Raw genomic sequence first — 23,834 nt, 5'->3', positions numbered from 1 at the left:
AATCCCTGAGTAACACCGGACCGCCGATAGTTACTATTTCGAAACTAATATATATATTAAGTACTCGCAGTAATCACCACTAGCGAGAAAGCCACCTCGAAGACGCCAGCGCCGTCTCCGGCGTCGAAGGATACGAGGAGCACACATGGTAATCCTTTTTTGGCGCGACGTGGAGGACGTTTCGAATTAGTTTTGGTAAACTCGATGGCGACGTCTCGGGAGGCTGGGAATAATCCGACGACGTGGATTTTCATTTAAATGAAGCGGTAACGAGGGGGTATGACTTTTGTACTTTTGCAGTCGCGGGGTAGAATTAATTAATCATCCGAGGTGTATGTGTGTTTCGTATTGAGGGGCCCTGTTTTATCGACCGAGGAGATTTGTAGAGGTGTCGAGGAGCCGATAGAGAGCGGGCTCCTTTGTTGACACTCGAGCGGTGTGTTGTCGCAAGGCGAGGTATGCGTCGTCGAGCTCGACCTAGGTCGAATTTGTTATCAGGAGAATAAGGATCGGGTTGGAAGTGTGCGTTTCAGTTTCTTAGACCTCGTTGGACGTGTCGGACGTTGCGTCATTCCTCTCTAAGCGCGGTGACAATTTTCTGGACAAAGCGAGGGTACCGGCCTTTGTGTATCGTCGTTCGCCACGTGTTCTCGTCAGAAGTGCAATGCCAAGATTTTACCGGTGCGTCCCAATTACCTGATTAACTTAGCACATTCGTGATAAATTACCAGCATCGGTTCTTCGATTTTCTCGTTATTAGAATATAACGGTAGAAATTGAGTTTTCTTATAAAGTAGCAGTAATGGCCCGCCCGTAGAAATGTTCCATCCACCTTCATTAGCGACTGGTATTTAAATATTTACAACTTGCCAAGATTTTACCGGTACGTCTTAATTACATGGTTAACCTCGTATATCGGCATACAATTAGCAGTATCGAGTTTGGGTGTTTTGGTTTCGCTACTAAAGTATAATTGTAGAAATTGAGGTTTCCTTACAAAGACGCCATTGGAGGTTGCCTCTAGCCGTGATCTTCATACGTTCATAAAAGGTTCATATTTCAATGTTCACGACTCGTCAAAATTTCCGTGGTACGTCTTAATTATACAATTAACATTGCTAATATCATTTGGATATATACATATACATTTCGGTGGTTATTTAAATATAACGGTGGAAATTGAGTTTCCTCATGAAGACGCCATTACGGGCCGTGCGCCTCTTCATAAGGGGCTCATCTTTCACCTTTCAATATTTATGACTCGATCGGAGGACTCGAGATATTACTCCCGATGGCGCCCTTTTCTCGAAAGTCAGGAGCTAAGGAAATACGTCGGGGAATTCGCAATAAAGGACATTACCGGACTATTAGGGACGATTAGGAGGTGCAGTCTAGGGAGGGGCGACGGAGGGACGACTTCGGCTCGAATTTGAATTTAAAGGCGCACCTTTGGCAAGGTCTGCGACCATGCCGAGCATTGCGGGCGCGAAACATTCGTCGGGCGGAGGTGCGCCGTTAGAAGCACGTGTCCTTGCCGATTAGCATAATGGCGGGAGCTCCTTTTTTATGCCCACGGTCCCCCCGACGCCCACCCCCAGGGGACTCCGTAAAATGTTAATACTCAATCCTGTCGTAGGCAAGTTTCGCGATGGAGGCCAGGTGCGGCGCATGTGCTCGCAGGGTCGTTAAGATCCCTTTCCTGCAGGTTGCTGAGAAGGAATTGCGGTCATCCGTGTTTCGAAGGATTCGATTTCTCTCGATATGAATTGGCGCGTGGATTTTGACCAGGTAAGATAAGCGTGAAAATCACGCATCTTCGATAATGAGTTTACTGATTACGCCAGGCGAGGCTCAAATCTTCGCAGAGTCATTGAAGTTCCTTTTCTGCAGGTTGCTGAGAAGAAACTGCGATCCTTGGCGTCTCGAAGGATTCAATTTCGCTAGAACTAAATTGGCAAGTCGATTCTAATCAGTTCAGGTAAATGAAAATTTTTCATAAAGGGTCTCCCGAGCATCCGCATTACCGATATGATCATGTGATGATATGATTTAATTATTATTTGCAGTTTCCCATCGTGTACATGCTCATCGTGGAGTGGAGAATGGCGCTTGGAGAACAGTAAGGGTGATATCAGGAATGAGGACAGAAAAAGGTACTTAGGCTAATCTCAGCAGTTACATTTTTTGTATACCCAGTGGCGTATAATATTTCCTTTTTGGCGGGGTTACACGTAATTATTGTATAATACTAATTTTCCCCGCGAGAGAGCCCAACTTTGTACCGCCGGTCATAATCCTCGCCCACGTGACGAGGCATACGAATTAAATGGGAAGGGGGGCAGTTTCGCTTTAATCTCCCTTCCGTGACTCGGCGTTGCACTCGATTAGCAGTCCCATTGCTCTATGCATTAGTAAGAATTGGAAAATTCAATGAGGCCGGCCCACTAAATCGGCTAATTAGATTGCCCGACATTTTGGCTCGCTCTCTCGGCGAGACCGACCCGCGAGGCTTTTGCATTCGTATTTGTTGATGCCCCCGGCAGATAGCGACTCGGTATTTTTCTCGAAAATTAGATCCGCCCCGCGGCATATCATTATTTGTTTATAATTAGTACGACGCCGCCGCGGAAGTGGATTTTAACCCCCGGTGACGATTAAAACGGGTAAACCGCGCGAGGGTCGGCGTGACGTCGTTAGCAACTTTCCGCCATTGTTTCCCATCCGCGTTGGACAAACTAGGGTAATTGCTTCAACTTCTGACCTATCTACGGACGCGCAGTTGCGTCGGCTGTTCCGATTGTTGTTCGAATCTGCATGCCGTGCACATCGATTGCCCCCCCTCGACTCGCCGCACTTCCGTCGCTGGCTGTTAATTTAATTTCCTTCCTTCCAGTTGCAACGTGCCATCTTTACCAAAGATAAGCCGCATCCGTCATTGCTTCGCCACCTCCACTCGTGCAGCAACGTAAATCAGGTAATTCATTCCCTCGTTCAAGTTTTTGCGATTCAAGGTCGGGTAACGTGGACAAATCCGACTGCAAAAGAGGGTTCCTGTAAAAATCACGATTTCATGATCCCCCGGATTGGAATTTCGCGTCCCTGCAATCCCTGCAACGATTCATTAGCCTCTCCCGTACACTTCTACACCGACGTCAACAGTTCCCCTTCCCTCCCCCCGTGTTTTCGGCCATTTTTATTATATTCGCCGAGGTGCGTTCATTGACGTCGGCCGGACGTCGAATATCGATACAAATACCCCCAAAAATTGAGCTCCCCGAGCGGACATGAATATCCGGCGAGCGAGTAATTGCCACGACCTGTCGGACATTCGATGCGATGGAAGAGTATCCCCCCTTCCGCGGGATCCGGAAAACAAGGGTGAAAAGGAAAAAAAAAAATGGGACCATTCATTATCGCCCCTGACAATCCGTAAGCAGGGACGCCTCGCGGAGAGCGAGAGTGGCGTAAGGGGATGAAAGGGGTGAATCGCGCGAGGGGCGCGAAAGGGTCGCAGGAGGAGGTGCAAGGTAGCCAGATCGAGGTTGTCACCCTTAGGGAACGCATCCGGGGATGCCCTGGAGGTTCCCTAGGGATTCCCTGCTGAAGGCGGTGCACCAAGGGGGTGCATTTATGGCGGCGGGGGTGGGCCGAGGCGCCCCGGGCGCTTCATTTACGCACATTTTGCATCCACTCAAGTTTCGTTTGAGCGCTGAAGATTACATGGAACATTATTTTGCCGGGTGGATGGGGCCTTTAACCGCTTTGATATGCCGCGCGTCCTGGCGAGAGCACTTCGCGCGGTCCGGATGGGGTGCCCCCCCCCCCCCTTCGACATCCCCCTTTGGTGCGACCCCCTCCGAGTCATTGCGCGAACCACGTGCTTACATACGCATGCACCTGTACGCTCCAGGTCGACCCCTTCACGTTCGCGCCCCGACAGATAGCGAGGTGCAGCTTCGCGGCTGCATGTGCACCCCCGTCTCGATAATGGCCCCCTGCCACCCCTTCCTTCTCTCGGCTGCCCCGTGGATTTAATTAACTCCGGCCCGGGACTCATCGTGTTTGCGTTAAGTCACGCCCGCCTCGGTGTCTTCGCGTTACGACGCTCCGGAGATGTACTTCCGCGCAACGGGTAATTCCTCCCTTAAGCCGGGTGTAAGGTGGAGCGCCCCGAGTCCCGGGGTGGGTCTTAACGCGTTGACGTTTTAAGAATCCTGATGAGACTCCCTCGGGAGACGGGTTTTTCACGCGGGGTTAACGGCACTGCGACTCCACTTTGTCTTTGAAAAGTGATGGACAACTTACTGATCTTATTCGGAGGGATTTATCGGCCGATTTTAGTGCTCGGAGGGGGATGGTGCAAACATCTAAGGTGCCGAGGGTATTTTTTATGTTTCATGTTTCGTGGAGGTTCATCAGGGGATGTTTTCAGTATGCGTCTTTGTAATTTGGAAGTGTAAATCTGGATATTATTTTTTTTCTTTTTTTTTCAGGGAATGTGGCTCCATCGCGCTGTGTGCATTTGGGTCAGGTGAGGTCTATTGTCTCGCCGGAAACTTCCGCTCTCAGGATGTCGACCCAGGGTGCCAGGGACCCCATCTTTGCCGGTTTGGAAGGCGTCAGGATTTTAGAGGCCACCCCCGAGTCCTTCGAGGACCCCCGAGGACCTCCCGGAGGGGCGAAACCTGTCTCCTCGACAGAGCTTTACCGGGACTTTATTAGGGTACGGAACGTAGGGAAGACACCCTTGGAGCTCCTCCCTGTGACGCGCGGCACCGTCGAAAGAGGATGAACCAACTCCTTTCGAGGCGAGGGCACATCGGAAGGCCCCGAGACGTCGCGGCGCATCGCGGAGGGTGCTCTTCGGGTCTTTGCCGGGTCGACAGGCTCCTCGGGGCTCGACTTTTGGCCCGGTTTTTAAGACAATCCCCTTTTCGGGGGCTGTCCCCCGTCTACTTAGAAATTACCTCCGACAGAGGTTGCCGCTATCCATTTTACGGGGCCGCTTAATGGTGATATCGCTTGTCTGGGGGGAGAACGACTGCGCTTTATGTCGCGGTGCCACCCCCGTATATCCACCCCCTCGGACCGCGGGAATGTTCAATAAAGTCACAGCCGAGTACCTTCGGCCCTGCTTCGATTAAATCGAATGCTCGTCCACCCACCTTGGGGCGGCTGGAGGGGTGCGATTTCTTGCCACCCCTTTATCTATGAGCCCTTATTCCGAGCATTTGTCCACCGGTCTCGATATGGACTTATCACAGGGTTGCACTTAACGCCAAGGTGAGGCCATCTCGAGACGCAGAAATGGCAAAAGTGTCTCGGTTTCTTTTTACTGGGTCCATTATATCATATTCCAAAAGATTAGACATAGTTTCAATATCTTATCGTGGATGGGCTCTCTCTGGCTTGAAACGATTCTCGGGGGTGGTGCCGCCTCATGAAACTACTCATAAGAAAAGAATTGTATATCGTTGTTGTTTCATTATGAATATTTTTTTTTTATTTCATAAGTTCACCGTCCATTTTATGAGGGATATGTTAGGTAATAGTATTTATACCTTTACCTAATATATATTAGGTAAAGGGCACGTATCGGCTCGTGTCAACTGGGGGTATGTTGGTAAAGACACGAAGGGCTCGGGAATTTCGTGAAATCTGTCCAGGAAATTCTGGAAGAACAATGGCTGGATTTTGTGGAAGACTTTTCCATGTATTTTCGACGAGGTTGCGGGTTGTAAGAATCGACGTTAAATCTCGCGCTAATGACTGCGGTCCGGGGTTAGAAATATATTCCTTTTCGATATCTCACGGGTCTTGCGGCTCTATCACGAAAGTGAACCGGTCGAGGGTGTAGGGGGTGCAGATCGATGGGATCGCGGGAATTCGGAAAATTACTGGGCCCGAGAGGTTTAGTTTGAATTTTTCAAGTACTCGTCGCGCAATCCGATTTTCTGGCGAATCATACTCCGTCATGCACCCTCCCCCCTGGCCGGCCATGTTAAATAAATTGCACCCACGCAGGGCCGCCTAACGAACAATTATTCACCCCGGCAAATGTAACCCTGGTGTGGCGTAAAATTCGGGAAAAACCCTTTGTCACGGGCCTCGAATCGTTTTTCTTTATACAAAGTTTGTATTATAATTGCAACGGATGTTACCGGTGAAAAATGTCGGAACCGATCGTCAATCTCGCGACACCCCTTCCTGGCGTTCCGGAGGACAGGGTTAGCCTTTACTTTTCGGGGCGGGGAAAAAAAAGAAACCATCAATTTATTCCCGACTTTGACAAAAGACATTACATGGTGTAGGAAGGAGTCGCCGGGGTCGGTCCTCGCAATTTTACGGGAAACGCATTATCGGAACCCGCGGTAACGACGTGTCAAAGGGGGGGCGAACGTCGCAGGGGTTGCAGAGAGGGTTAATATGCCCTCGGCGGGGTGGGGAGCTTTTCCATGTTTTTTTTTTTCTTTTTTTCGCAGGCGGGTCACGTGGCCAAAGGTTGCTGGGACGCGGTCCGGGGAAGGGGAAGGTCGTGTCGGTGACGCAGGGAACTGCGCACCCCCGGAACCAAGGGGATGTTGAAGAAGGTTCTATCGAGGTCGGCGGTGAGCGGGAAGACCGAGAGGGACGCGAAAGGGTAAATGAAGAGGGAAGAAGGCTAGCCAGGGACAAGAGAGAAGGATGCACCCAAAAGAGGGGCCAGGAAGGGGAGGGAAAGAGTAAAGGATTGATGAGATCGTTTCTCGGTAGAGGAAAAGGGGCTTTCCGGGGTACTCTTGGCGCATCTCAAGCGAATGCGCTTTTTCAGGGGATTCGAAAAGCTCCACCTGGAAGAGATTTTCCAAATTCTTGTGTTGCCGGGGAATTTTTTTTATTTTTAATTAATTAATTCCCTGGAGATATCCCGATGAAACGGGAATTTCTCTTCGCTTGTATTAGTTAGACGTTGATTAGTAGGAGTCTGTTACTTTTTTACTTTTTTTTTTTTATTAATGTAGAATTTAAGAAGCATCGATTTTGTGGGAAATTCGAAAGAAGCGGAGACTGTAGAAGACGAGATGTTGTATAAAAAAGCTTGTCGGATATTTTGTGAAGAAATTTTCGGCCGCAAGGTGTGCATCGATTGTTTGATGCACCTGTATGTTTCCCGGCTGTCGGTTCGCCGTTGAATTTGTTGGCCCGCGTGTCGGCAAATGTTTTGATTAGTGCAACGAAGGAGTAATTGGATAAGCACGCCGCGTACGGGACGGATCGTTTACCGGGTAATTCGGGAATGAAAAAGTATTTCCATCGCTTTGTTTCATTTGGTCGGGCGGGGAAGGGTCGGGCGCGGGGTTATCGTTGATTCGACGCACATCAAAAGGATTTTCACGGATAGCATTAAGGGCTAATCAACCATGTTATTGCATTCCGCCGAAAGAGTGATCGAATAGTATAATAGATGCATTTTCATTAAACGAGCACCACTTGAGTGCCTATTACTCGCTTTGACCCTTTCCAGCTAGAGATATCGAAGGATCAATCAATCAGTCTTACTTGGATTAGCGCAACGGGGAAATGTTTGGGCACATTGACAGAATTCACCTGAAACTATTTCTAACGCGACTATAACCGAGATCCATACGAAAAAAAAGAAAAATTAATAATTAGAATATGAAATTAAAAAAAAATGCCTTTTCCTCTTGCACATCTAGAGGAAAATAATTAGGATATTTTTTGCAATTAAACTTCGATTTGGAATGGCATTCAGAATCCAGATTTCCGGTTGCGGGGAATGGAGGGGGGATTGATTTTGAAGGATTTCCATATTTTCCCTCGATTTCTCTTTTTTCTCTCCTTGGGTTGGAACCGATCAATCCCGGGAACTAATTATCGGCCCTCGCGCTTTATCGGGCCGAAGTTCATCGATGAAGTTCGGCCCGAAGGAAGAAATTCATGATTGGTCGGAATTGCACGGGCCACGTACGGCAGGACGAGTCCGAAACGAGTTGCCAAAGTCAAAACATCCCAACGTAAAGGTCCCGGAAGAAATCGGTACGGGACTGTCGGGGTAAAAAGTTGTCCCCGTCGATAAGTTTGCGCGATATTTCGCGGCTTGCGGAGTTCCCTCGGTTAAGTCGGACCAATTGGAAAAGTTGGACCTTCCTTGCCTCGGTCTCGTCCTTTCCTGGTCGTTTAAAGTAGCCGACTTGAACAAGACTTTGCTGGGGTCAGGAGCCGATCGAATGGCGACGTTCCGGCTATCTAGAACTATTACACTATCGGCCCCCTCGAAATGCTCTTCCCTCCAGATTCTCGAATAAGGGATGAAAAGTTCAATTTTTCTTCGAACTAATCAAACACCTATTATACATAACAAATGGTAACGATCCGTGCTGTTTTATTGCCTTAACAATTTAATGTAAATCTTCGTTGCTACAGTATGAACTTGCCGTAAGGATAAGCGAGAATGGGAGAGCATGTCGGTACAAGGATAAGTGGTGAAATAAAAATATAGAATAATTCCTAAATCTCTTTTTAAAGGCCAGATACGCCTCCTGGTGTTCTGCAAGACTTCGAACGTTAAATTCAACCGAATTGCACGTTTCCGCAAATTGGAGAAGAGACATTCATTGACCCGTAGGAATATTTCGTTACTTCAAGGAGTAATCGTTCAACTCGGAATGAACTCAAATAAATTGTCATCATTCCGAGGAGACGTTGTATCCAATTCATTCGAGTTTATTCGCGTAAGATAATTATTCTTTGAATTAAGAAAATATTTCTCCTCGTTCGAAGAAATTTTTCTTCCGCTCAAATGATTTCTTTTTCCCGGCGTAGAGCACCGATCCTCGTTCGAACTGCGCCGATGGATCGAAGTTCTTCGCCGCACGGAAATGCCGTCCTGCGGCCGTTTTCTGTCCGCCTTGTCGATGCATACGTCCTTCTTGGCCAGATTTCCGGCGAGTGACGGCGTCGCGGTGACAAGCGAGGAAAACAAGCCCGAAAATCGAGACTTTACGAGGGCGCTTTTCGAGTCCGCGGCCAACTCGGGGCCTCCGCCGTTTCGCCCCGAAAGTTACCTCGTACCAGGCTCCGTTTATTTTATTTCGAACGTTGTCCCGCCTTTCCGCCCTCGTAACCGGAACCTATAAGCTTTCCGGATATAAATTCTACGGCGAACTTTCCCTCGCCGGCTCGACGACGATAGGTGGTCGAATTCGAAAATCCCACCCCCCTAGAGGGGGACTTTAAATCGAGCACGGTCAGCTTCGCTATTCGAGGCACCCCAAATGCATTGAACGATTTAATTTCCTATAGGCTTAATTTTCATTAGAGACTTATAAGGTAATTAATCCCACGAATTTTACTAAATTCGTTTGGACTAATTTGAGCCCGATTCTTGGGAAGGACGGCCTGAAGTTGCGAGAAGAGAAAGAGATAATTCCAGGTATTTTCAGTACCTGAAGAATCCTGAAGGAAAATGTTCAGGGATAAGGGAAATTTTTCACGCGTTTATTTTTTTTATCATTATACCTTAATAAGCATTGATTCAGACGATTCATTTTTTTTTTGGAGGATCAACGAATGATTATCGATTTTCTCTTTCTTATTTCCCTTCGCGGTGTGGCTCGACCATTTAGGACTTGAGAAGCAGCTGATATTAGCGATTCTAAGCATCTTTTTGGGAGCTTTCTCATTACTTTTTGCGTTACTTTTGCAACTCCTTGTCCTACAGATTTTCCAGAATCTCTCGGTTTGCGTCGAAGTGGAGCATTTCGGCGTCGAGTGGGCCTTTTTTGGGCAAAGTCGGGGGTGGAAGACGGTGACATTTTTCCCTTTGCCTCGTTTGAAGGGTCGCGGAGTCGTCGACTCGCGAAAAGGCTCATGCGAAATCGCTTTAAAGAGATTCCCAGGACGCGGGGCGAGCGATTGAAAAACTTCGGGCCGGGTTGCCGCCTTCCCCTTTCGAGGTTTTCCTCGAGTCCTTTTCGTCCCCGTGAAAAATCCACCCCGAGTCCTCCGAGGCCACCTACGGCTCGGCTGAGAGTCCTTCGCAGCTCGTTTAACGATACTTCCTTCCTCTTCCTTTTCTCTCTCTCTCTTTCTCTCTTCTCTTTCTCTCGGGGATTCGCGCCTCTTTTTCCCTTCCTCCCTCTGCGCCGAATAAATTCTGAAATCTGCACCGGCCACGGGGCTCTCCTCGTCGCAAATCTTCTTTCATTAAACCCCATTATGATTCGGCGGCATCTCCTTTGTTCCTATCACAATGGAATCCGGTCGAATAGTCGGGGAATGAGCTGCCAGGACCTCCTGGACCTGTTCCCGAAGAATGGCCCGGGATACGGGGTCCCGGGGGGGCGTGAAAAATGTATTTTTCGGATTCCGCTCAATTTGAGCCTCTCTGGGTGGAGCCCAAGAAAAGCCACCGAAGACGAGTAATTTCCCTGATTTTCGGATATGAATCGCTATGAATTAATTATCACGAATTGCCAGGACCTCTAAGACAATTTTCTCCTCCTCCCTACACCGCCGGAAATGTTTATAAATTTCATAGAATTTACATACATGGAGTTGCATGGAGATTAGAAATTGTATCCTTTTCCTTTTTTTTTTTTAATTGCTCACAAAAGTAAGAAGCACTTAACAAAATCCCCGGTGCATGTTTCAGTACTCATCTTGGTACAGTGCGGTACAGTCTCACGTATGAGAAAATGTAGAGTAATGGCATCGTTTATTTGCAACTAAGCAAATAAATGCGATACTTGTGCCGCAGTTTGAGAGATCTCCGACTCTAAGTGATTCTCGTAAACTCGGGAGCCAATTAGTATTTCGAATTCAGGGTAGAAATCCGGCGATTCTATTATTTTCCCTCCATAGCAGCCGAATCGTACGATCGCCCTCCTACCATAAATCGCGGTCCCGGATGATGGATCGGCTGGAGTAAAAAATTGATCCGCAAATCGGCCGAGCGCCGGAGTGCATAAGCGATCACACGGATGAAATCGGATTTTACTAAGTACTCGGGTCTACGTAGTACTTGCACAGACGTACGGAGCGGGGAAACGGTTAATGCAGTCTTAACGAACTATTTTCCATAATGCAAGTGAAGGATTATTAGGTCGCCGAGTGCCCTGGCAGCAGGCATTAACTTCAACGAGCCGATACGCGCTTTCCTAAAAAGCGACATTACAAATTTCGGCGGCTCGTTCGTCGCACCGAAAACGGTTTTCTCCCCTCGTTTTTGTTTTTCTTCTTTTTTTTCCCTTTTCTTCATTTTTCCCTCTTTTTGCGGGACACGCCAAAATAGACGACGTCCCGGAAGTACGACCCAGGGAAAAAGAGAGGAAGGACCTTGTAAACATGCGCCGCATAAAGTTTAACTCGCGTTGCAGCATGACCGCTCGTAACGCCGGCTACCGGTCCACGAGCTACGTGACGAAGACGAAAATTTAATTAACGCGACACCCACGTACCTTCTCGACATCCTCGTTTTTCCCTTGCTTTTCCTACCCCTCCCCCTTCCTCCCCTTTTCGGGCTGGACCTAGACGTTTAATGAGCGGGGCCCCTCTTTTCCGAAAACGCCCGATTGCCGCGGGGCTTTCTTCCACAAGCTGGACCAAGCTTCGTTAGATGCGCATCTGCTCGCTATTGTTTTCATATGTTATTGCCCTTTGCGTGGGAACAGGTTTTATTTATAAATTAATTTAACTTCGGGGAAATTTAAGGGGAACGCTAGCTCTGCTCATGGTACGGGCCTCTGTTATTTTATTGCTTAATGGTGAAATATTTTTTCAAATGCATTTAATATTTGGAGTGAGGCTTCTAATAAGGGGTTTGTTGCACCGTGAGGGACGAATTTTTAAATTGAAAGGTCTTACTTCGTGATTAGAAACGCGTCGTTTCTTTTTTTTTTAATTTGGCAGGGGTGAGGGATAATTAGGCCTCGGCGGAGTCTAGTTAAATAAAATTGAATTATCGCGTCATTTTCCGGGTATCCTCATCTCTTCCTTCATTTTACCTTTGCACGTTCCTTTCCTCGGGGTAGGATGCAATCGTTTAACGAGCAGCGTCGCTCTCACTTCCCCATAAAGAAGTAATTGCTACATTGTTTGGTTTCCCGATGAAGGCTTTAACGCTATTACAATAATTCATCCTCTTCCCTTGGACGTGAGGTGGAAATGAAATTACCGAGCTCTAGGGCTCCTCCTTTGACGTACCAAAATAATAGAATCCTACTGTATACGCACAAAAAAACTATTTACTCAAATCGATATCATTATTGGCTCAACCATTGAATGTCATTATTATACGGATAATCAATTATTAGGTTGACATGACAAAATTCATTCGATAGGTACTTTTGGTTGATTACATCAATTATCGTGGTAGATCACCCCAATTGTCAAAGCAATTTGGTACATTTAACCAAAATACTCGGTTTAATTGTCTAAAATGTTTTCTAAAACTATCAAAACACTCTAGTTGATCGAGGTAAACGAGGTGAATTTTCCTTTTACGCGCACGTGCTATCCGCTATCTAATACCATCGATTAAAAAGACCATTAATACCCTTCCCCACGATTCTTTAAAATTGGAAATATTTCCAAGGCAAATCTGTATGATAAGAAATTAATCCTCTTCGAGTGGAACTAGAGGACGTCCGAAACGTCTGAGACCCAGTTTTCCCTTATTAATCCAATCTTATCTAATAGCATCGATTTAAAAAAAAAAGCCCCGACCATTAATACCCTTCCCCAAGATTCCTGAAAATTGGAAATATTTCCAAGGCAAATCTGTATGATAAGAAATTAATCCTCTTTGAGTAGAACTAGAGAACGTCCGAAACATCCGAGACCCAGTTTTCCCTTATTACTTGGGCACGTGGTACATCAGACAAAGTACTCATAAGAAGGTCGCCGAAATGGGGCAAGTTAACTCGGCAGCGACGTCAAGGGGCGATAAAACGTTGCAATCAATTTGGCGAAGGGGCGTCCCGTTTACGGATAGAATATCAAGTGGAGGCGCCCACCCCCGTTACTGTGCGTAGCGAAAGGGCGTAAATAATGCGAAAATGTCGCGGTGCAATAAAGCGGACTTAAAGGTGGGCATCTTCCTAGCCGGAGGCTCTTGGAATATTGGAATACTCTTGCCGGGGACCGTGCCGAGTGCTCGTCCATCTTTGGCCTAGGTGCAACGATTCCATTTTATTATAAGTCTCGGGGGGGGAGCTGGCTTTGACGCCGCCCGAAAATGAATTGTGGACCTCTTAAGTAATGGAGCTTTCTTTCGGGTGGAAAGCTCCTTTCCCGCCCTCGCGAGCTTCCATAGGGAAACTCGTAATGCAAACTGCCTGTGTTATACCGAAAGTTATCGGGAGAAAAGTGTGGATGAATTAAGGAGACGTTGTTAGACTTTCTTTCTCGAGAAATTCGGACGTTAAATTGATACTAATGGAGCTTCCTTTTTTAGCCGGGGTAATATGAGTCTTGTCGTTGTCTAGAAGCTTCGGGGAAATATGGTAAAAATTGTCGGTGTAATCTTGGAACTTGTTGGCAGATAATGGGGATGAATTAAAGAAGGCGCTGTTCCTATTCGCTATTAATCGTAGCGATAATAACTTTACTATAAATTGGGAGTAATGGTACCCTTGTAAATTTGTGTGGAAAGCGTCATGATACAAATGTGTTGTATGATCCTAGAAATGACTAGAGAAAAACACGAATTAATTGAAGTGATGAATCATTGGGCGTATCGGGCCACTGTGATGGTTCAAAATGGTGTGCACTTATTTCTTTTAAATGGTAAGACGGAAGCCAAATGATTTCACCGGTACGAAGGGTTTATGAGTGCGTTTTCATCGCGACGTTTGGATTTCAAGAGAAGTTCGCGATTTCGTTTCGAGGGGTACTTCGTTTCGTGCGTGTCGGGTGTATAATAGTTAATTAAAGCCGGACCGGCAAAGGCTCTATTAAAACTTCCGTCGTTCCGGTGATTTTACGGGAATTTCATAGCTTTCCGAATAACTGAAATATCCTTGAAAGCGAAACGGCAGGCCGACGATAAAGATGAACGTAAACGCACCCGGTTTTAATGTTGACGCCGTTCCGGGACTGTAATACCGTCACCCACGCACTAGGCCTCGCGAAAATGGTAATTCCATTAAATTTTCATTTCTGATTTCATTCCGAGACGTTCACCAAACTTGCCCAACTATTGTCGGAAACGAGTGAAACCATGAATTGGCTACGACTCGCGGTAAAGTCAAAATTTATATATGTATAGAATTCAATTACTTCTCAACGTTGCATCGATTGTTCGCGCTAAGATGGAGCCCAAACTATTAGTTTCATCATTTGTGGAACTATTATTTCACTCAAACTGATGTTGCATTACATTCTTGTATGGTTGTTTCCATTTTTGAGTCGCGCCGATTAGAAGGATTTTATCAGTCGGCTCGAAACGATCGGTGCAACCGGAGCATCGCTGCAGCATTTATCGGTGCATGCAGTTGACGACATGCGGTGCACTCGCATGACCTTTGATTTCTCCCGTAAATCGTCGTGGATAGTTTATGACCTAGGGTTATAGACCCTGTGCTGCATGACGTCATTGGATGCAGTTTAGCCGGCGTCATCGAACTTTATGTCGACTAGGAAAGAGACCGGTGACGTCACTCGTGGGGACATAAGCGTTACCTGGTTACCGCTCTTTAGTTATGCGTGGCGACATGTGCAACTGGCTTGCATCGATTTCCACGGGTGTATGACCAAGTGATGTCACTTCTGGAATCGTGTACCAGGTACTTTAAGTGTCACCCATCGTCTGATCTTTCATTGTACCTCTTGACATTTCCAGTTGGCTTGCAACGACGTTGACGTATGACCAAGTGACGTCACTGGTAGCACCCAACGGTTGCTTTTTAATTATATCTCATGACGTCTCCAGTTGACTTGCATCGATTTTGACGTATGAATAAGTGACGTCACTCGTGGCATCCTTTACTCGGTATCAGAAATGTCACCTGTCGGTTGCATTTTAATTGTATCATATGACACGTTCAAGTGACTTGCATCGATCTTAACGCGTGTCTGATCAAGTAACGTCATTTGTGGTGTAGTGTACTCTACACTGTAAGTCTTACCTATTGGATACTCTTTCATTATACATGACAGTTGCAATTGCTTGCATCGATGTGACGTATGACCAAGTGACGTCACTGGTGGCATCGTTTACTTGACGCTGTAAATGTCACCCGATGGCTGCTTTTTAATTATAAATGATAGCATTTGCGATTGTCTTTCATCGATCTCGGCGTATGACGTCACTCGTGACATCATTTACTCGGTATTAGAAATGTCACCCATAGGTTACATTTTAATTGTATCATATGACATGTTCAGGTTGCTTGCATCGATCTTAACGTTTGTGTGTCCAAGTAACGTCATTTGTCGTGTCGTGTACTCTGCACTGTAAGTCTTACCTATCGGATGCTCTTTCATTACACCTGACATTTGCAATTGTCATTCATCGATTTCGTCGTATGACCAAATGACGTCACTTGTGGTATCGTTTACTCGGTATTACAAGTGTCTCATATTGACTGTTTTTTAATTATGCTCGGCATATGCCAATGGAACATTTGCATTGATATCGACGTGTCTATGACCACTTGACGTCACTCGTGCTGCAGTTATTCTTAACCGAAAGTATTATTTATTTACTCCTTAATGGTATATATGTAATTCGGACATTTTAGTTAATCCCTCTTGAAGGCATCGTTTGTCTCCTGCTTCTTAATTATATATATATATGATGTGTATTTGTGTACTTGTATTAATAGCCACGTGGTTATAACCAAGTAACGCCATTTCTGACGTATCGCATTTCGTGCCGGGAATATCACTTATTTTGGCCTTTTAATTGCGTATGACTACATATGCGTCTTGTTTCGGTAACGACGTATCTATGACGACCGCTGACGTCGAATATAGACCTGGAAGTTTGCATTATTCCGAAGGTTTACCACTGAAAGTGCACAGAAATAAGGGTTGTTATTCTGGTCAGTCGATATTCCGGGAAGCGTTTCGCGGAAACCATATTCAGATCTTTCGGCATGGAAATTTTCTGCTAAAAGGGAGCTGCCGGGAAAAATGGGAACACCGACTCTTAGCAGTGCGGGGCCTATCGTTACTATTGGATCTCAGTTTTGCTACAACCCATAGTCTCGTAAAGTGCCGATTTACTGGTGCGATTACTGAAAAAGCACATCGTTTTCTTTTTTCTTTTTCTTTTTTTAAGCAAACCCAGTGAGCGTAAAAGATAATCACTGCTCGTCCTGACTTGACTTTTTAAGCGCCCATGTGCCGTAATTATTATATTTTCCATTTGAAACATTAGACGCTCCACTTTTCTAATATAGAGTAACGAGTACTTACCTTCTCGAGGCAGGAGAGAAATTAAAATAATGTGAATAATTAATCGTTAACGATCTTCCAGGTCGTTCTGGGGGTGTGTTCACAAAACGCCAGAAACACTAATCGGTCGTGTATTAAAGCAAAACTTTATTATAGCAATAGTGAACAATGGATAACTATTAAAGACTCTTAACATGTTCTTTTTTTTCTTTTTCTTTTGATAAAAATAGCGATCGGATGTTTAGGTAGTAGGTGAATATCTAAAGGGGGTCCTTCTCTTACCGTACGAAAACATCTCGAAAGTAAGATCAATCGGGTTTCCTGGTCATTTGTTAACGCAAAATACAATGTGTACGTCCAAGTGACGAGTGGACGCGCTTACTAATGGAGGGGTGGTCCCGGGAGAGGGATCCTCGTCAATATTTAATTCCCCGATAATTGGGGACAATTCCAAATAATTCCATCTCCTCTCCCTCTGCAACCCCGAAATAGGATGCACAAAGGAAGAGTCTCAATTAAATCGGAAATTCCAGGACATACCACCCCTTCTCTCCTCTTGACGATCGTCCCTCCTCCCTGGTCCACTGGAAACATCCCAAGAAATCGGGTAAATTGCGGAAAACGTGGGGGAAAAAAAAAATAATATTTATCCTGGACGAAACGCGACGTCCTGCTGGGGGTCTAATGACTTTGTTGGCGAAAATCGGGAATTTCGGAGAGAAAGGAAAAAAGATGAAAAAGAAGTCCGATGAAAATTCGGTCGCACTCGAGACGCGCGATGGAACGGAATCGTTACTCTCCGAGGAGTCGTCGCCAGTTTTGGGGGGATCGAAGGGGATCATTCGTTAAAAATCGACCGACGGACTGCTACAATTAGGACTACGCGTTTTTCGAAGATCGGAACTGAAGAAACGATCGATGGCTAGTCGCTAGTGATATTCGTAGTAAGTCGTTAACCGACTATCCCTCCTCTATCTCTCTCTCTCTCCCTCCGTGCGTCCATCCTTTACCGTAATAATCGTAATAAGTCATCGTATTATCCTTAGAGCTTTAAGGGGGGGGAGGAGTAACCACCATTATACCAAGTTGATCATACCGCGTACACTAACCGAGCTATAACCTAATTTCCGATCGGCCAATCGGCACCACGAGGAGGTTCGTTCGGTCCCAACATTGTGTTTGACGTTCATTCCATTTTCCCTTCTTTTTTTCTTTCTTTTTTTTTCCTAGCGAAAGGGAGCTTTTACGGGCCACGTGGCTGGAATTGTCACCGATTTTCGGAGTCGAGAAAATCCCGGCTTTCTCACGTGCCAGTTCAACCTCGGGATTAATGTTGCTGAAGTGGCGCATGAGAAGGGGCATTGTTTCTCTTTACATGGATTTTGCTCCCTATGAACAATTGATTATGTTTATTTTTTTTTCATGTTATCGGGGTTTCCGGGGATTGCCTGTATCGAGGTGCCTTACATCGTCCTTAAATCCTGAATCGATATATCGTTTATCTGTCTCGAGGCCCGGGACACGTTGTCTGATTATTTATCCGCTCTTTCGTTTATTTACAATGTCAAGTCTTGGAGATATAATGGATGTCAACTATTTGGCACTGATTGTATCTCGAGTTTGCATATTTCGATCCCTTTGATCGGGGGACTCGTCTCTATCTAAGATTGGTGAAACTGATTCGATGATTTTAATCGCGGTAATTAAGTGGCTAAAATGTGGTCGAAGGAAGCATTTTTTTTTTTAATTAAGGTATTAGGTAAGAGAAGTTATGTATATTTCCGAGTCCATTTTCTAACGCTGACGGTTGGTGCGGACGAATAAATATTCAGACCACGACTTCGGGTAGGGCAGGGTCGAGGAACGGTGGTCAGCAATCGATGCTTCATTCTGAAGGTCCTTGAGGAGCAGAAATAATTGATGTCATTATTTCTATTCTTTATTGCTGTCATTGAAAAGGGGTGGTCGGGGTGAAAAGTCCCGAGGGGGCGATATGGATGGAAATCACGGAGAATTCGAGGTCGAGGACGACCTCTCGACGTCCCAGCCTGGTCCTGCCGAATGGCCGAAATAACATACAGTAGTCGGTAATCCTTATAAATAATATGTCTAACAACTTTAGGTTCATCTTAGATTGCTTTCCGTAATCACGCCACCTTCCTTAAGAGCGCCGACGCGTCGCTGGCGAAAGCCGTTCTCGATCGATGCGAGAGAGCACCTTAATGTTAGGATATCGAAACTCTCCACCCTGTGAAAATCGATTCTTCGTTATATTGTAAAAATCAAGGCTGTCGATTGACACTCAAACGACGCCGGTTTGTCCCCACTTCGACATCGATTTCATGACTTTCCTCGAAACGAAGAAAGCTTCCCTTAAACTGAGACCAATTCCATCGACAATTACTAATTTTGCAGTTTTTGAAACAAAAAAATGCAGACTGCAATGTTCATCGTATATCGGCAAAGAGGGAAGGAATTACGACGCCGAAAAAGTGTGTTTCGAAATAATATTGGGTAAAATCACTTTATGGATTATCGAAGGTAATTCCGTAGTTATTATCGCTTGCGATGAATATAGGAAGAAATTAATGACACTGGTCGGGCTTAACGTGCTTCGTTCATTATTCTGCTTTATTCCCGAATTTGAAGGTAGCATGTTAAAAAGCTCCCGTCAACCGCGCGTCGGTCCCCTCGTCCACAGAACACGTACGCCTCCGTATTCTTTTACTTTTTTTTTTCTTCCCCTTTACCGTAGTTTTACGCTCGCTTTACTCTCTTATAGCTTTCTCTTTAGTCTGATAGGTAGATTACTATTCTTTACGTATTCCGCAGCGGGTGTGTCTCTGCGTGTGAGTCTCTCTCTCCGTATTTAAAATGCTCTTCGACATCGAGTATCGAGGTGTGTCTCGTTAATGCTGGCGGGAGTTTTCGATAGTACAGGTAGATATTTAGAGTTTCGATCGCAGCGCGCTTCGAGCTTCCGCGGAGCTTCCGTGGAGCTTCCGTGGAGCTTCCGTGGAGCTTCCGTGGAGCTTCCGTGGAGCATCCGTGACGCATCCGGCGATCCGACAACGGAGACAACGATCGGCAGAACATTTCGAGTTCTCCAAAAAGTCGCAGACACGAAATTCGAATTCAAAGTCGCGCGAGCTTTTCCCAAGAACCTCGAGAAAACGCAGACTCGAATTTCGAGTGCGAGTCTCGCGAGCTTTATCCGAAAAAGACCGCCTTGAAAATCGATTTCCAGTACCGCGAGCTTTTTTTTCGAATATAGACTCTCGAAATTGGAATTGTAGTGTCGGTAAGCTTTCCCGAAAAATCGAAACTCGACTCGCGGGAGCTTTTCCGACAATGGAGCCTCAGAATTAGATTTGAAATCGCGGTGAGCTTTTCTCCTCGAAAATCGGAGTCTCGATTCTCGAATCAACTGCAGCGTCGCGCTGGCTTTTTCCGAAAATGGATCTCCGAGGTTGTTAGAAATCGCGTGAGCTTTTTTCCCCTCGAAATGCTGCTTCTAGTCGCGCCAAGCTGCTGAGAAAATGCCGGAGACTCAAAAAGTCGAGAGCTTTTTCTCGAATAAAAAAAAAAAACGGAAACTCGAAGCGCGGCCCTACCAACTACTCGTAGCAACTTACTGGCTGGCCCGTCCCTTACGCGCTTAGTTTGTCCTTAACCCGAGTTGTCCTTATCCTTAAGTCACATAATACTATTCAATACTTGTTGAAGCTCGTAATAAGTACATACCTCGAAGATTACATTACCAATTATTGTGTTATCCTTACTGTCTCTATGAACCCATGTCGCACATCCACGCGTTCGGTCTCTCGTTCGCTCCATCTCTCCTCGCGCTATCATTCTCTCCCATCGCATTTTCTCTCTCTTTCTCTCGGTCTCTCTGTTTTTATTGATTATTCCCCATGCTACCGCCGACAAGGTACAAAATTAAATAGTCTCCCGACACAAACGTCGGCCTTTCTGAACGCGACATTTGAACGGAACGCCTTTGTACAGAACCTAAGAGCCTTCGTGTGTAGACGCACATACATAAGTATATATATATATATAATATGTACTTATATATTTATTTATATGTATATACCCTCGATTCGCCCGAGAATTGAAAGGAGGAGACGCGCGCTCGAAGCACTCGCTCTTTGCGCACTTTTCCCGGTATTTCTCACGGAAATCCGGGAACGCAGAGGAACGAGAAAAATCATACGTCGAGGTTATGTCGGGCCTCGACGAGTCGCGGCACATGTAAAACACCATACACATGTATGTACAAACTTAGGGGCAAGAACGAGCTATCACTGCCTTTAGGGAACATAAATCCGTACATAGAAAGGTGTCATGACCTCCCTACACTCTTTTTTTTTTTCTCCTCTTTATATACCTAGTATAGTACAAGTCGCGCGGGGACGTCTCGACGCGTCCTACATTTTGGGAGGTCTTTTTTTTTTTAAGGACTTCCCAGACGGAGACCGATATCGTCCTGGCTGCACAGATTAGAATACCGAAGGGAAATCGCGATAAACATTTTTTTTTTAACAAGCATTAGGTAAATCTGATAGCGGTAGAAAACCTCACCGTTAATCTCTATAGAGAGAGAGAGAGATGTCTTTGAACGCTTTTAAAAAATAAATAGGCCAATCCGTCAGTACTAAACATCTTATCATTAACATCGGTTGTACTTAATGTACTACAGGAGATATATAAATTATTAAATTTCCACACATTTTCGCACACAACTCTCGAATATATGATTTTGTTGAATGTGTAAAACGAGGTGAAATTCTAAGATCAAAGGATGGCCTTGCTATATCCGGCACTTTAAATACTTCAATTGTGAGCTCTTAGAGGCTGAAAAATTCGGCATAAAATGTCCTTTTAAATGAAATATATCGAGTAATTCATTCCAATGACATAGTGACTTGATATTAAATCGTGCAAAAAATCATTCGAGATTTCCCTTCGGATTTCTTTCGATGCAACCGGCTTTCGACGTCTCCTTGGTGGATCTTAAACCTCTGCATCGAGACGCTCCGGTTTTATTTAAATCATCCCCACGATAGCGCCGAACAACGCGAGCGTCCAGTCTTAATACAATCATACAAAGTCCACGTACAATGTTCACCTGGACTTCGAGGATTACGCCTCGAAAGAGGATCGTTCGCCTTGGCGAACCGCCAGTTCTCGACCGAGTTATGTCTTTACCGATTAAGAACTCTTCTCCATATGTACAGTAGATATACGCGTGTAATCACGCATTGGCGATTTGCTCCCGCGTATAAGAGCGCTCTATTCACGGGGGGCTTCACTTCCCGAGGGGATGGCATATCGGGATGATCGAGATAAACGCTTGGCGAAAAACGATTTACGAGAGCCTTAGCACCTTGACACGTGTGTATGTCGGGTTAACGTCCTCTTGACACCTCTGGTTCACGGCTTGAACCTCCAACGCGTGAACGCACGGACGGGCGCGACTTAAACGAGAGGTCCGATCATAAGTATCGATTCCAAATCGCCGATAAAACCCCGATGCGAACACCTAGTCATGTCCCTAATCATCCGGTTCGCCCTATGAACGGCTTAAGAAGGTGCGACGTAGGAACGCTCACTAACCCCTAACAGCGAGAAATTGATAAGGGGTGTATATACCATAAATGATCATTACAATGCGCGTGGAAAAAAAAAATGAACACTTATCATACGACGATGAAGCACGCGCATGCACTTAGGATGCGCTTTGAAATTAATGTTAAGTATAATAAATGATATGGGGGGAGCGGTAAATGATTATAATCTAGGAGCGGAGCGTGATGAATGGTGACGTGGGGACGGTGAACTTAAACCTGAAGAAATCCGCTGTTACGTGGAGTACAGAGACGAGGAGAAACGGTATACTTAAGGCTAAGAAGTTAAATAACTGGATAATCAGTAGGTTTAACTAACGAAATCCGATGATTCGAGCTTACTATCCGGAAATAAAGATGGCGGCGAGAAGCGAGGTCGCGAGGATGAGACGACTTGACGCCACGGAGACGTCGAGGGGGGGTTCCAAATAAACAAGAGATAATAAATCTAGGTGAACGGCACGCGATGACTCGGAACTAGGGTTGTAACGAGTGGTCGAGGATGATCAGGAAATAAAAACAGCGAAAAGCCAGCGGCGGGGGCGAAGTCGCGTGTCGTCGCCGGGCCGAGCTGACGTGCGAACGTCGCGGGCCCGAAATAGAGAACTAGGGAGGACAGCGAGTCGGTAGAAACTATGCAGGGGGTGAAAAAGAAGAAAGAGAGGAGGGTAGAGAAAAAAAAAAAACCGTCAAGGCGGTCGCACGAAACGACGTTCTCACGAAGAAGCTGGTACTTTATAATCTCATGTGTAACCTTGCGTGCCGCGCCGGAGCGGGTCCGCGGACACGCGTTGGACGGGGCTCGGAGGCTCGGGTCGATATCCGCCAAGTTGTCGGGTGTCTTCACCCCAGGACCAGGGGATGATAGACCGACGTCCAGGGAGAGAGATTCCCGGAGGCAGGGGCCGGGATTCGCGGATGAAAGTCGCCGTCAGGGACCGCATCCTCGAGCGGTAGGGGTCCTCCCCACGTACAGATGAGTCCAGGTCCGGGGAAAGGGGGTCTTCGACCGGGAGCCGGGACTTCGTGGGAAGTCTCTTCGGTTCGAAGACGCCGGTCTTCGTGATCGGGGAGCCTCCTGCCGGGTCCCCAGGACTCCCAGGACGCGAGTTCCGGGCCCGGAGTGCGCGCGGTGGGTCCGCAAGCCTCGCCTGACCGTAGCTACTCTCCGATATCGCCCCCTATCGCTATTACCGCGTTATTCGATACTACCCTATGTCGTAACACTCACTCACACACAGTCGTTCATGATTGTTTCCAGCCGCTAGGAGGCCCCGGGTCCTCTGCCCGGCGTCCGCTCTCCTCGGGATTCGAGGGCCAGCCCGGAGCCCGGAAATCGGTATGTATGCCCGTGCACTCCAACACCTCTACTTATATCACAGGTCTAAGAGAACAGAAGAGAGAATGTACTTTACATACTTCCTTCGGGAGTGGGCTTCCTCCCCCTCGCCCTGGCGCTCCCGGCGTGGACGGGTCCGAAGCTGGCCCCGGCTCGGGCGCGGGGCGAGCCTCGAAGACTGCTACGACTCCGAAGAGGGTCCCCTCCGACTCGCTTCTGCAAACCCTCGCCGACTCGCGGGTCCCTGGCCGTCTCTCGCGGATGCTCGGTATTTACAGCAAGCGGATATAAAAAGACGGGAGGGCCCGGAGAAGAGGGAATTACAATTACTTAACGACTGGCCTGGACACCGCGAGACCCGCGACGAGGGCTCTCCTGTCTTCGAGGTCCGCGGCAGCTTCGACGACGAGGACGCGTCCTGGTACGCCTGCTGGGGGTGTGATTAGCGCTGGAACCAGTCG

The 23,834-nt window shown here is 46.6% G+C and overlaps 1 long non-coding RNA gene across 1 annotated transcript; it reads left to right on the top strand.

The window, feature by feature from the left end:
• The first annotated feature begins 1,898 nt into the window (after positions 1–1,898).
• LOC105700567 lies at positions 1,899–23,373 on the top strand. The gene is made up of 5 exons (XR_001104143.1): positions 1,899–1,978; positions 2,067–2,153; positions 2,894–2,974; positions 4,494–4,723; positions 23,296–23,373. It is a non-coding gene; the product is annotated as an uncharacterized LOC105700567 (long non-coding RNA).
• Positions 23,374–23,834: the final 461 nt, after the last annotated feature.

This window comes from Orussus abietinus, unplaced genomic scaffold (assembly GCF_000612105.2).
Source record: "Orussus abietinus isolate OABI.00-Male unplaced genomic scaffold, Oabi_2.0 scaffold2, whole genome shotgun sequence".
In the NCBI taxonomy this organism is placed as follows: Eukaryota; Metazoa; Arthropoda; class Insecta; order Hymenoptera; family Orussidae; genus Orussus; species Orussus abietinus.
This window is presented reverse-complemented; position numbering and strand designations above follow the sequence as displayed.